The sequence below is a fragment of the Lissotriton vulgaris genome, chromosome 10 (assembly GCF_964263255.1).
Source record: "Lissotriton vulgaris chromosome 10, aLisVul1.2, whole genome shotgun sequence".
NCBI classification, from domain to species: Eukaryota; Metazoa; Chordata; class Amphibia; order Caudata; family Salamandridae; genus Lissotriton; species Lissotriton vulgaris.
In genome coordinates this window covers 644286866-644299511 of record NC_141698.1, presented here as the reverse complement: position 1 = coordinate 644299511, position 12646 = coordinate 644286866, and positions in this window count along the sequence as shown.

Genomic DNA, 12646 nt, shown 5'->3' with positions numbered 1-12646 from the left:
AATCATATTATAAATGACAGAGGAAACAGGATTATAGTGCAGTTACCACCTTCCCTTTGCTCTGAGCTAGTTTGAATTAATAATAGAAGAAGACCTCTAGGCTTTGACGGGGGACCCCATAACTCCAAGATCAGATGGAATGAATCATATTCCACGACAAGAACAGCTCCTCGATGTTGGAAAGGTTGTCTCAAAGTGCTTCCTCATGCATGCAATGCAATATTAAAGGCACCCGAGTTTGAGTTTGAGCAGCTGCATTTTCTGTTATGTCTAATGTGCGTGGGACTGATCAACATAAATTAACAGCATGCATTGTTATTCGACCTTGAACGCCCTGTGCAGACTGAGGAAACAGAGTCCGCCTAGATTTGTGAAAAACAGACAGTTCTCATGTGAAAGAGCACAAGCACATTATTTACGAGAACCATGTAGTGCTGTGTCCAAAAGTAGTAAAATGGCATTTAACCTCTTGCATGCTCATGACGAGCTCAGCTCATCATGAGCTGCAGTGCTCCTGTGCTCATGACGAGCTGAGCTCGTCATGGCCTTTAGAACGCTCGTATACTGGGCTAATTCCCCTGCTGTGCGAACGTTCTAAAGAAACAGGTGTGGCCGTGACGAGCTGAACTCATCATGAGCACAGGAGCTTTGTACTGCATGACGAGCTGAGCTCGTCATGAGCATGGGGGGGCTGTGCACGGCCCCGCCCCCCAGCACAGCAGGGGAATGTGCGCAGCAGGGAAGGGGTTAAGCATATACCTCACTCATGCTAACATAGCAATGTCTGCAGTTATTCCTGCATCCTCACTACACCTCCACTCCTGGAAAGCTAACTCGAGGGAAAGAAATTCCCTCTCTGACACAGTAATTTTTTGTCAGCAGGTAACAGTCCTTTTTAGAAAAATTGACTATAGGATGGAATTGCCCACTATCAGGATCCGTTTGGGATAATACTCCCCCTACCACTACCTGAGAAGAATCTGCTGCCACAATAAATGGTGGATCTAGATGCTATAAGACTGGAGCTTCTGGGAACTTTTAATGAATGGAAGGTTTTGTCTGCCTCATTGGTGCAAAGAAAACTAGCCCCCTCCTTTAGTTGCTGTGTAATTAGAGCTGCAATGTCTGGAAAGTGGGGATAGAATCAACAGTAGAAACGGACAAAACACAGAAAACGTTAGACTTATTTGAGGGTTTTTGGGGCTTTCCGGTTATAAATTGCCTGCACTTTAATTGATCCATGGCAATCCCATTAGCTGGTATCACATACCATAGGAACTCAATTATGGTGGCTTCAAAGGTGCACTTTATCAGTTTGGCAAATAACTAGTGTTCTCGTAGCTGTTGGAGAACTGCTTCCACATGTTTTATGTGTTCTGTCCTAAATTCTTTGTGTGCCTCAACCACGAAGGTAAGATCTCTGTAGGAGAGTAGGGTCTGCTTCCTATGGTTACCCCCACTTTTTGCTGGGATCCTCTGGTTTTTCGACTTTAGTGTGGCTGTGGACCTGCTAATCAGGCCCACAGCCCAGATGTTCTCTCTCTAAATTAATACCATGTACTTTAGGTACATACCAGATTGTTTACTTGGAAACCCTTGTGAGCCCCTGTATAGTGTACCATAGGTACCCAGGGCATAGGTGCACCCTAGGCCTACCAGGGGCTGCAGCATGTATTGCGCCACCCATGGTTTGCCTTCCAAACTGACACCACATGTCTGTTCACATAGCCTGGGTAAGGTGGTGTATTTAGCCCTTACTTAGATATAGTATACCTATATCTATATATACATATAGACACATATACACCTATAAGTCACTCCTATGGCAGGCCTTAACAATCCTGGAGGCAGTGTGCCCTAGCATGAGCAGAGCCCCTCTGCAGCTTTTGGAACCTTCTCCTTACAGCTGTTTTATTTGATAGCCATACCATACACTCTTAAGAGCATTATAATCCTGGTGGTTAATGCTAACTTTGGTTTGGCTTTATCAAAACATGTTGTGTAAGGTGTCAAACACTTTGGAATCCTACCCCCCCCCCCACCACCAGTTCTGGCGGCAGGGGTAGCATTCCACCCTTCTAGAGGGAGAAGACATGTAGTTACTGGTTTACCCGGTTAAAGTTAAACAGAGCCTCCGCAGCACAAAATGGACGCTGCTGCGACTGACACGAGTCAGACCGCCTGTTGCTGGACGAAACTCTGGCAGGGGAGGCCTGGACAATAGGTTTCCTGTCCAAGGAGGTGCTGGCACCTCCCCAGACAGGCTTTTGTGTATTGGGGCAGGGAGGGTTGCATTCAGTGAATGCTTTCCAGGCACTGCCTGGGGCACACTAGGTGCTCCATGCATTTCCCAGTTCAAACCGGTTGCTTGGGCACTCTGCCCCAGCTCTGGCGCGAAACTGGACAAAGGGAAAGGGGTGTAACCACCCCCTCCCCAGGTCCAACCATAGGTGGGACCTTAAAGGGTAGTGCAGCCCCTGAACTTAGTATAAGTATAGGAGCCCAGTCACTAGGACTTTAGATTACCCCGGACGAAACTTTGAAACATAAATCCTGGACCTTTAACTTTCCATTTCGACTGGAAGACGGAAGACATCTCCCTTGTGGTCAAGGAGTGACCACCCTGTTCAAACAGGCACCAATAGCAACTTTGCCAGTCTGCATTTTTGAGGCTCCTGCCGGATCGCGAAGAATCTGTGACACAGGACATGGACTTCAAGACATCTCTGACCACGCCCTTGCTCACAGCAAAGCTGAGACCCGTGGTGGACATGAGAGATGTGGGACTGGAACTCCTGGACATCCTGCATTTTGCAAGCTGCACTCACTTCACGAGGTAACTGGAAGTCATGCATTTGAGTGCTTGAAGCCCCAGACTAGAGCACCATTTGCATTGAAGCTCAGATGCCCCAACTCTGCGAGTGACCCGTGGGCCCCGCTTTTGCATTTCAGCTTGACGCGTCTTCACAATTACTAGTCCATTGGCAAGTGAGCCCCCCAAAGACTTCCTTTTGAACCTAACATGCTTTCCTAGATGCTCCAGGCTTGCTCCAACTTCCCTACAAAGGAGAAGTTCCTCAGACCTTGCTGGTCTGCACCGAAGCCAATCTCGATATCCTGCATGGGCTGCGTTTACCAAGGCTTGTTGGGTCCAGTCCCGATACCGACACTGCAGTCAACTAGATCGTTTGTGGAACAGCTTTAATCCAGCTCCTGGTTGTCATCGAGGCCTTCTGGTTCATGGCTGAAGAGACAAACTTCACATCTTCACCTGAAATCACCCAACATCTGGTGGCATCTTTCTATCGCTGCCCCGGTCACTGGCAAGTGACCCAGACTCCGTCCCTTCTGCTTCCAGGTTCTTCAGATCTTCGATCCACCCGGACACTTTTCCTCTGGTCGCATGCAGCACTTCTTTGCAGCTCTGACGTGACCCGACACAAAAAGGCACCCATGCACTCGGCTTTCCTGGGTGAGGTAACACGAGTACTCCAGTGCTTCTGTGGGTCTTGACTCTCGAAGTGTCCTAGTTTAAAAGGGATCCATCATAGTCCATCTGGAATTGTCCTTAAATTTTAAATTTGTAACTTGTTTGTTTCCCATAGAAAGTCAATGGTAATCCGAGGCTGTGTTTAGACACTGCACCCGGCTCCCGTGGGAATTCTACTTCCTAACCTTTGGTTGATTAGAGTAGCCCCAGCGATTCCACAGGCTCCAGGTCTGCTTTCTAATTCTCTTGTGGTTCTTATACTACTATTTTAGTTTATGGTTTGTGAGGCCCCTAGGGCATAACGTATACTGTGCAACTTACTGTATGCTAATTGAGAAACTTGTATTTAAGCATGGGCGGAAAATCCGTTCCGCTCGCGGATTTTCGGTAAATTCGCAATCCGCGAGATTCGCGAATTTCCTGCAAAGTCCGCAAATTCGCACGCAGCGGATTTTTTTTTCTTGGTGATACAATTTTGCGGCAGGCGGCGTTCACTTACCGTCATTCAGCGTTTGCAGAGTTGTTTTTCTCGATATTTTGCGAGTGCTGCGCCATTTTGGATCTTGCTGCGGGATCCCGCGGGAGTTTGGCGACCGCGATTACCTCATCGCGGCTTGCCACCTTGCACAGCGAGAGTTTGTCAACGCGAGTACGCCGTGATCAAGTATCGCGGGAGTTCGCAATTGCGAACACGTAGATGCGTCGGGCAGCAACAATCTCGCACTCGGGAAACTACAAAATTTGCAATTCTGCACAAGAAATCCACCAGCAAGCAGCATAAACCTTCTGGAAATGATGATTTTTATCAGAATAACTCCTCAGGTTGACATTTGCCTGCATTTTTTTTTGTAAGGAGTCCATTTTTTTGGGGGGGGGGGGAGGATGGGAGGAAGGAAGTGCCCCACAGTCTCCAACTTCCTGTTCCTGACCAGCAGGCTCCTCCCAGTGCTTTCTTCATGTGCTGGTCACTTTCATTCGGATTCTTCACCTGGAAGGATTACTTTTTGTGGATGCTGCTGGATATTTGGATTTGAGGCCTTTTTGACTTTCTTTGGATCACTTTTGGATTAGAAATTTCACAAGTAAGATTGTTTGGGGCATTACAGTTGCTGCAACTACAATTTTGGAATTTTCGATTTTTGGGCTGTTGTTGGGGCCTTTTGCCCAGGGGTACTCAGTGGTGGGTGGACTGAGTCTTTCTGTGGGGTCTCTTTAATAACCATTTTGTCTTGCTTTCAACCTGTATGCCCAGGGGTAGTGAGTGGTGCATGGGCCTAGTCTTTCTGTGGGGTGTATTGAATTTAAACATCATGGAGGGCCTGGATGGCATGGGATTGTGCTGATTTTTCTGTGTTTTTCGATTTTTTGGGGTGTTCATGGGGACAATCTATGTGGGTGGGGGCCATTTTGAGTGCTGCTACATGCAGGCCCTGGCCATGTGCTGGGAGGCAGGGGCCCATTTTGAATGCAGTCAGTGTTCTTAAGTCTGCAACCATTTTGCCTAGCTTTCAACCTTTATGCCCAGGGGTAGTGAGTGGTGCATGGGCCTAGTCTTTCTGTGGGGTGTCTTGAATTTAAATATCATGGAGGGCCTGGATGGCATGGGATTGTGCTGATTTTTCTGTGTTTTTCGATTTTTTGGGGTGTTCATGGGGACAGGCCATGTGGGTGGGGGCCATTTTGAGTGCTGCTACAGGCAGGCCCTGGCCATGTGCTGGGAGGCAGGGGGCCATTTTGAATGCAGGCAGTGTTCTTAGGTCTGCAACCATTTTGCCTAGCTTTCAACCTTTATGCCCAGGGGTAGTGAGTGGTGCATGGGCCTAGTCTTTCTGTGGGGTGTCTTGAAATTAAACATCATGGATGGCTTGGTATTGTGCTGATTGTTCTGTGATTTTCGTTTTTTGGGCTGTTGTTGTGGCCTTTTCACCAGGGGTAGTGAGTGGTGCATGGGCCTAGTCTTTCTGTGGGGTGTCTTGAATTTAAACATCATGGATGGCATGGGATTGTACTGATTTTTCTGTGCATTTGGGGTGTATAACTGAACTGATGTTCCTCTGTCTTCCATTGCTTTTAGGTGCACAAGACTCAAGAGAACCAGCAGTGCCAGGAAGAAGTCCTGCAGCGGTGTGTGTGTGTGCAGCATAACGTCACGCGACGTCACGTCTGGCCACAGACAACTCTGCAACTCGTGCAACTGCGGCCTGCTGTTCTGACCTCTGAAGAAGATGGCCCCCAAAAAAGTTCCCCGTAGCTCCTCTAGCAAGAAAGTTGCCAGTAAGGAGCAGAAGAAGCAAGTTACCAAGGAGACTGGTGTGCCGCCCGCCACATTTTTGGGGAGTAAAAAAAAAGTACGCCTGCAGCAGCAGCGGGATCTGCTGGGGACCAAGCTGGGAGCAGCACCCCCGCTCCATTGGGCTCAGTGCCACCACCACCACCACGCCAACTGAAGTCCAAGCCCTTGAGTGCTGCAGAGGCACTTAGTCTAGTTGTTCAATCACCATCGACCAGTGATGTTGGCTCATCGCAAGAAAGTAGCAGCAATGTCCCTCAATCAACACAGGTTGTTGTAACTCATCTGACGAGTGTTGAACAACCACAGCCGCAACAACAACCACATGTGCAAGTACAAGCCCAAGTACTTGTGGAAGGAGAGGCAGCGCAAGGAGATGCGCAAGCAGAGGTGCATGGAGGGTCACAAGTGCCCACAATAGTTGTTCCTCCAGAAGTAGGGGCACATCAGGAAATCGACAATCAAGCCGAGGTATCATTTGAGGAAGCCACTCCTCCTGATCATTCATTGTCTTCCTCATCCCTAGCAAGGAAAAGATCAAGGGTGGTGTCTACATCTTCTTCAAGCACACCTCCTTCTGATGATACGGATCAAAATTGGGAACCAGCACCACTGCCGTCTGAGAGTGAGGCACACCATGATCTGACAAAGGTAGTTAAGCGTAAAAGGAAGCTCGTCCAACGTCTTATAGTTATGGAGTGTGATGAGGCTCAACAAGAAGTGGCGGATACTGCTGCTGAGGAAGACTCTCACGACGACGACCCAGTCATCATAAAGGTCACTGCAGCCCCAGCGGGCACGCAGCAAATAGACATTTTGGCCCTAGCCCGAGAAGCAGCTGAGCGTGATGATGTTGTCGACGAGGAGGCAATGGAAGAAACACCACAATCATTGGAGTTAACTAGTACACCAACACGTACCGCTTCCATATTTCTTCCTCGCCAGAAGGGACCTCCATCCACCTCGACCTCAATTAGTGGTGGTGAAAGTGCAAAACGTACTAAAGTTCGGCAATCCACATCCTCCACTTCATCTGGCATTAGCAGCAGGACCACCACCACCAGTATCGCCGCCTCCTCCGGCCCCCAAAGACATTTCAAGTCCGCAGTTTGGGACTTCTTTAGTGTTTGCCCAAAAAGGAAAACTTTGCCATTTGTAGCATTTGTAAACTTGCAGTTAGTCGTGGTAAGTTTGGTACCAACTATGGTACCGGAGGCCAGAGAGGTCATCTTAAGAGACAGCACGCTGTCCAATGGTTTGGGCACCTAAACGAGACCAAGGAAGCCTGAATTGCAAGTCAAGAAAACGTTGATGTTTCATCTGATGATGAAGAGGAGGAAGAAGACGTGTCAAACACTTCACTTACACCCAGTACCCCTGTCAGTAGCACACCCCATGTGAGCCACACTAAGAGTGTGGTAGAGAGTGAGACACCAATGCGAAAAAGTTCATCAGCGAGCGTAACTGGGTCAAAGAAGTCATCATCATCATCAGCCCATAAATGCTTGGTCCAGGGCAACATTAGAACCATGTTGTTTTCAGAAGCGCCATATGAACGCAACCACCCACTGACGCGTCTGTATAACACTAAGCTGGCTAAAATGCTAGCTGTGGACCTTCTCCCTTTTTCTTTTGTAGAAGGGATTGGTTTTCTAGAATTAGTGGCAGCGCTCTGCCCTAAATGGAAGGTTCCTAGCAGGTTCTATTTTGCCAGAGTTGCGGTTCCAGCACTACATGAAGATGTGCTGGAGGTGATTGGGGCAGCTTTGCAGAAGAGTGCTGTTCACACTATACATCTGACAACAGACATGTGGACCAGTGGCGCAGGCGCTGATTACATGAGCATCACTGCACACTGGGTGTCTTTTTCAGGGGTTAAAGCAAAGCTAAACGCAGGTGTTGACCCGGAAAAAGTTTTTACAGCTGCTCGGAAACATGCAACACTAGCCATGTTTGGCTTGGAGAAACGTCACACAGCAGAAAACATTTTGAATGAGTTTAACACAAAGGTCTTTCACTGGCTGTCCCCCAAAAAATGCCAGATTGGTTATGTTTCCACGGATAATGGCGCCAATGTAGTTAAGGCCATGGAGCTGAGTCAATATTTCAGAGTGCCGTGTTTGGCGCACTGTATAAACCTGGTTGTTAAAAAATTCTTGAGTGATGAAGACAGTCCAGCGTGCGAGTTAGTGGCCACCTGCCGAAGAATGTGCAACCATTTCAGCCATTCTTTTAAGGCCCGGAAGCATCTGAGGAGCCTGCTACATGAACGTCGAATGCCAGTGAAAGCACTCATCCAGGAGGTGGCAACACTTTGGAACTCAACCTTCTACATGCTTGAGCGTCTGTATGAGCAGTATACGGTACTCGATCACTATTTCTTAACACTGGGTACAGCTCAGAAGGACCTGAGGCTAGATGCGGCGCAATGGAACCTAGTTAAAAGCCTGACAGACATGCTTCGTCCTTTTGAGGTCTTCACGCGTGCAGTCAGCAAGGGGGACTGTAATTTGGGAAAAGCTATCCCATTGTTGCACATGCTGGAGCACCAACTGGAGGCGGTGTCTTCTATGTTTCAAAAAGATGAAAAAAAGCAAGACGCTTTTGTTTTGGTGGAGAAATTATTAGAGCGCCTATGTGGTGATGAACGTCTTAAAATGATCCACTCAGAACAGCATTACATTTGTGCTACTATTCTGGATCCACGCTACAAAAAGGCGCTGGCAGGCCGAGCATTCTTTCCTTTTGATGATGAAAATGTTACAAAGTACAAACGTTGGCTAGCCTTGTCAGCCAAGAGGTTTGAAAGAGAACAGCAGCAAATTGATGGAAAAGGCAGTACATCAGCATCAGCAGGCCATCCCCAGTCAAAAGAATCCACTTCTGCACCTGTGGCTGTGGCACAAGTGACCTCTCAGCCGTTAAAGACACCGGCAACCGGATCATCTGCACCAGACACGACAGTAACATTGGATGCAGAAGAGGATTGGCTAACTCGGCTTCGGTTTGGTTCTCAAAAGGTCACAGCAAAAAGTAAGCAAAGTGGAGGAACCTTGGAGGACCTTGAGTCGATGGTGCAGGACTATCTGAATGACTCAACAGAGGTCTATGTTAATGCTGACCCATTGGCGTATTGGCATGGGAAAAAAGAATTGTGGGCACAGCTCTCCAACCTGGCTATAAACTACTTGTCTTGCCCACTCGCAAGCGTGTCTTCTGAACGTGTTTTCAGTGCTGCTGGTGGCATTGTAATTTCCAAATGGAGCCGCCTCTCGCCCAAAAATGTGGAGAGGTTAACAATGATCAAGATGAATCAGCACCTCATACCACCAGATTACAAAGTATGAGAAAGCACGCCGGCTGAAGACGAGGAGGACAGCAACGTAGATGAGGGAATTTCTTCTCTGTTAGGTGACACTGACCTCATCCTGCCTGAATTCGCAGAGTATGATGACGAACCCTTATTCTTATTCCCTGACACCGAGCCCTGAAAATGAGACAATAAATCAATAACTTTCTTTTTCGTCCTTATTAACTTTTATTCCTGTGTGTCTGTCTTTCTTTGTTTTGCACAGTTAATATAATTCAAACTTTAATCACCTAATCACAAAAACAAGCCCATCAGCAGAACTATCTTCACTTGTTTGCTTATTGATTTGAAGGTGCCGCAGTCTGCATTCCTCAGGTTCACAAGTTCACAAGAACATGCTCCTCTATCCTCCTCCTCCAGACTCCTATTTCCCTCAAAGCAGAGGGCTGGATTACGCCCAATGAAGAAAGACTCTGCACTTGTGGGGGTGTTCCACTTCTTTGCGGGTGAGTTGACGGCTCTGGGGCCATTACTGGGAAGCTCTAATACCAGATAAAAGTGGTTTGGACCAAATCGGAGGCAAATTTTTTTTGCGTTTTTGCTGACTTGCTTGCCTTTGAGGTGCCCTTTGGGGGGGTTCCGGGTGTTTGTCGGTGAGTTTTGGGGTCTGGGAGCACTGCTGGGACAGTCTAATTTTGATTGCATTTGCTTTTCAGGAAATCCGTTGTGGAAAACTAGAGTTATGACCTAGCTGCACAGCGCGTTTGGACCGAAGGCCGATAAATATTGTAAGTAAGAGATTTTCCTTTTTGGCTGTTTGGGGGTGTTGTGCTTTTTTGCGGGTGGGTTGACGGGTCTTGGGCCATTGCTGGGAAGCTCTAATACCGGATAAAAGTGGTTTGGACCATATCGGAGGCGAATTTTCTTTTGCGTTTTTGCTGACTTGCTTGCCTTTGAGGTGCCCTTTGGGGGGGGTTCCGGGTGTTTGTGGGTGAGTTTTGGGGTCTGGTAGCACTGTTGGGACAGTCTAATCTTGATTGCATTTGCTTTTCAGGAAATCCGTGGTGGAAAACGGGAGTTATGACCTAGCTGCACAGCGCGTTTGGACCGAAGGCCGATAAATATTGTAAGTATGAGATTTTCCTTTTTGGCTGTTTGGGGGTGTTGTGCTTTTTTGCGGGTAGGTTGGTGGGTCTTGGGGCATTCCTGGGAAGGTCTAATACCGGATAGAAGTGGTTTGGACAAAATCCATGCAGAATTATTTTTTGCTATTTCTGACATTTTGCTCAATGTAGCGTTTTAGGGGGCCTGTTTGGGGGGCTTCCTGGTGTTTGTGGGTGGGTTTCGGGGTCTGGGAGCACTGCTGGCTATGGATACTTTAGATTGCAGGAGGTTTGAAGCAAATCCATGGTGGCAGAGGGGAGTTAGGGCCTTGCTGCAGAGCGCGCGCGGAGTGATTTTGGAAATTGCCAAGAAAATGACTAAGTCCCCATTTCTGTACTTTTGCTTTTTGGCTGTTTGGGGGTCTTCTACTAGTTTTCGCCTGGGTTGACGGCTCTGGGGCCATTGCTGGGAAGCTCTAATACCGGATAAAAGTGGTTAGGACCAAATTGGAGGCGAACATTTTTTTGCGTTTTTGCTGACATGCTTGCCTTTGAGGTGCTCTTTGGGGGGGTTCCGGGTGTTTGTGGGTGAGTTTTGGGGTCTGGGAGCACTGCTGGGACAGTCTAATCTTGATTGCATTTGCTTTTCAGGAAATCCGTGGTGGAAAACGGGAGTTATGACCTAGCTGCACAGTGCGTTTGGACCGAAGGCCGATAAATATTGTAAGTATGAGATTTTCCTTTTTGGCTGTTTGGGGGTGTTGTGCTTTTTTGCGGGTGGGTTGGCGGGTCTTGGGGCATTCCTGGGAAGGTCTAATACCGGATAGAAGTGGTTTGGACAAAATCCATAAGGAAAAGCCTTTTAGCACTTTTTGTAACTTAGGGTTTGTTAGGGTTAGCCCTAGCAGCAGGATTGCATGTGTTTCGGGGTGTTCTAGATTTTTGCAACTGAGTTCTGGGGTCTTAGAGCACTCGTGGGAATGTGTAATTTTGGTTGCAAGTGATTTGAAGAAAATCCATGGTGGGAAAGGGGGGGTTTTGCATCGTTAAAGAAAGCCTTTACCACTATTCTTAACTTAGGGCTTGTTAGGATTAGCAGTATTTGTATTGCATGTGTTTGGGTGGGGGGGTTTGCGAGTCTTGGAGCGATGCTGGGTATGGATACTTTTGCTTGCTTGCAAGTGGTTTGAATACAATCCACGGTGGGTAAGGGGGTATTTGGGCCTACTTTTACTTTCAAAGTACGTTTTGTCACCAGTTTTCTATTAGGCCTCGTTTTTTGAGATCTGATTGGGGGTCTTCTACATTTTTGCGACTGGCTTTCGTAAGGGTCTGGGTGGGAGCACTGCTGGGAAGGTCTAATTTTGTTCTAAAACACAGTTTACAGTACACCTAGCTTGAGGGGAAAGATCTGCTAAATTGGTTTGCCCATACTTATTTATCCTTCAAAAGGAGACTCAGACAGAGTACGCACTTTCAAAAATATTGTACTGTCTAATGTCTATTAGGAAACTCAAAGTGTGACTTTTTGCACTACACAGCGTACATACCGTATATTTATTTATCAGTGGTGTTCTAATATCACTTCCTGTTTTTCCGTCAATAATTACAGGCCGGGTTTCAGTCTGTGCAATGGGAAAAAAAGGATGGAGTCAGGCTTCACATTAGCGAGCCGCAATTCAGCATCCGCCAGACAGGCAGTGGACAGGGTGTCTTCTGGTCACCAACATTGATGGACGAAGCGTCAGCTGGAATGGAGGAGTGCCGCTAATAAGAGGAATTGTTTGATGCGTGCAACTTACTTACCAAATTCAACAGTACAACTACAACAACATACAGATACAGTATCCATTGTTTTCTTCTATGAGTGTGACAGCATTTCTTGGATCTCTCTCTGCTTCTAAATTGATCCCTACAGCCATTCTATAGGTTTTACCTTGGCTATTTTTTAAACCTAATTTAATGTAGCCCTGTACTGTCGCATTCTGTCATTCACGGTTGTCGAAAGTACTACTTACTTTTCAGTAACAATGCATGCAGTAGTGCATGCACTTCCTTTATGTCACGTAAAATATTTATGGTTAGATTTGTACCCAAAGATTTCTTTATGTTCAATTATTGTTTGTCCATGCTGTGCTTTTTTTTTCTCTCAACAAAACCTACCCAAAAAGAAACCCCCATTTCCATCCATTTTCCAAACCCTAACCCTCTTCCCCCGGGCTGTGTGGTTTTGATTGATGTGTGACTAAATGATATCAATAATTCCACACACTTGCTGGGGAGGATAAGGTCATAGCAAAAGGCTGGTGAAGGAATCCGAGGATATATTCTAGACTTACTCAGCTTCAGTACTATTTCTTGTAGTAGTAGCCAATGTCAAAGAAATTCAACGCAAGTACTAGTTATACTTTCAATACTTTACCATTTGTTAGGCTACATTGTGGCACTGTTCT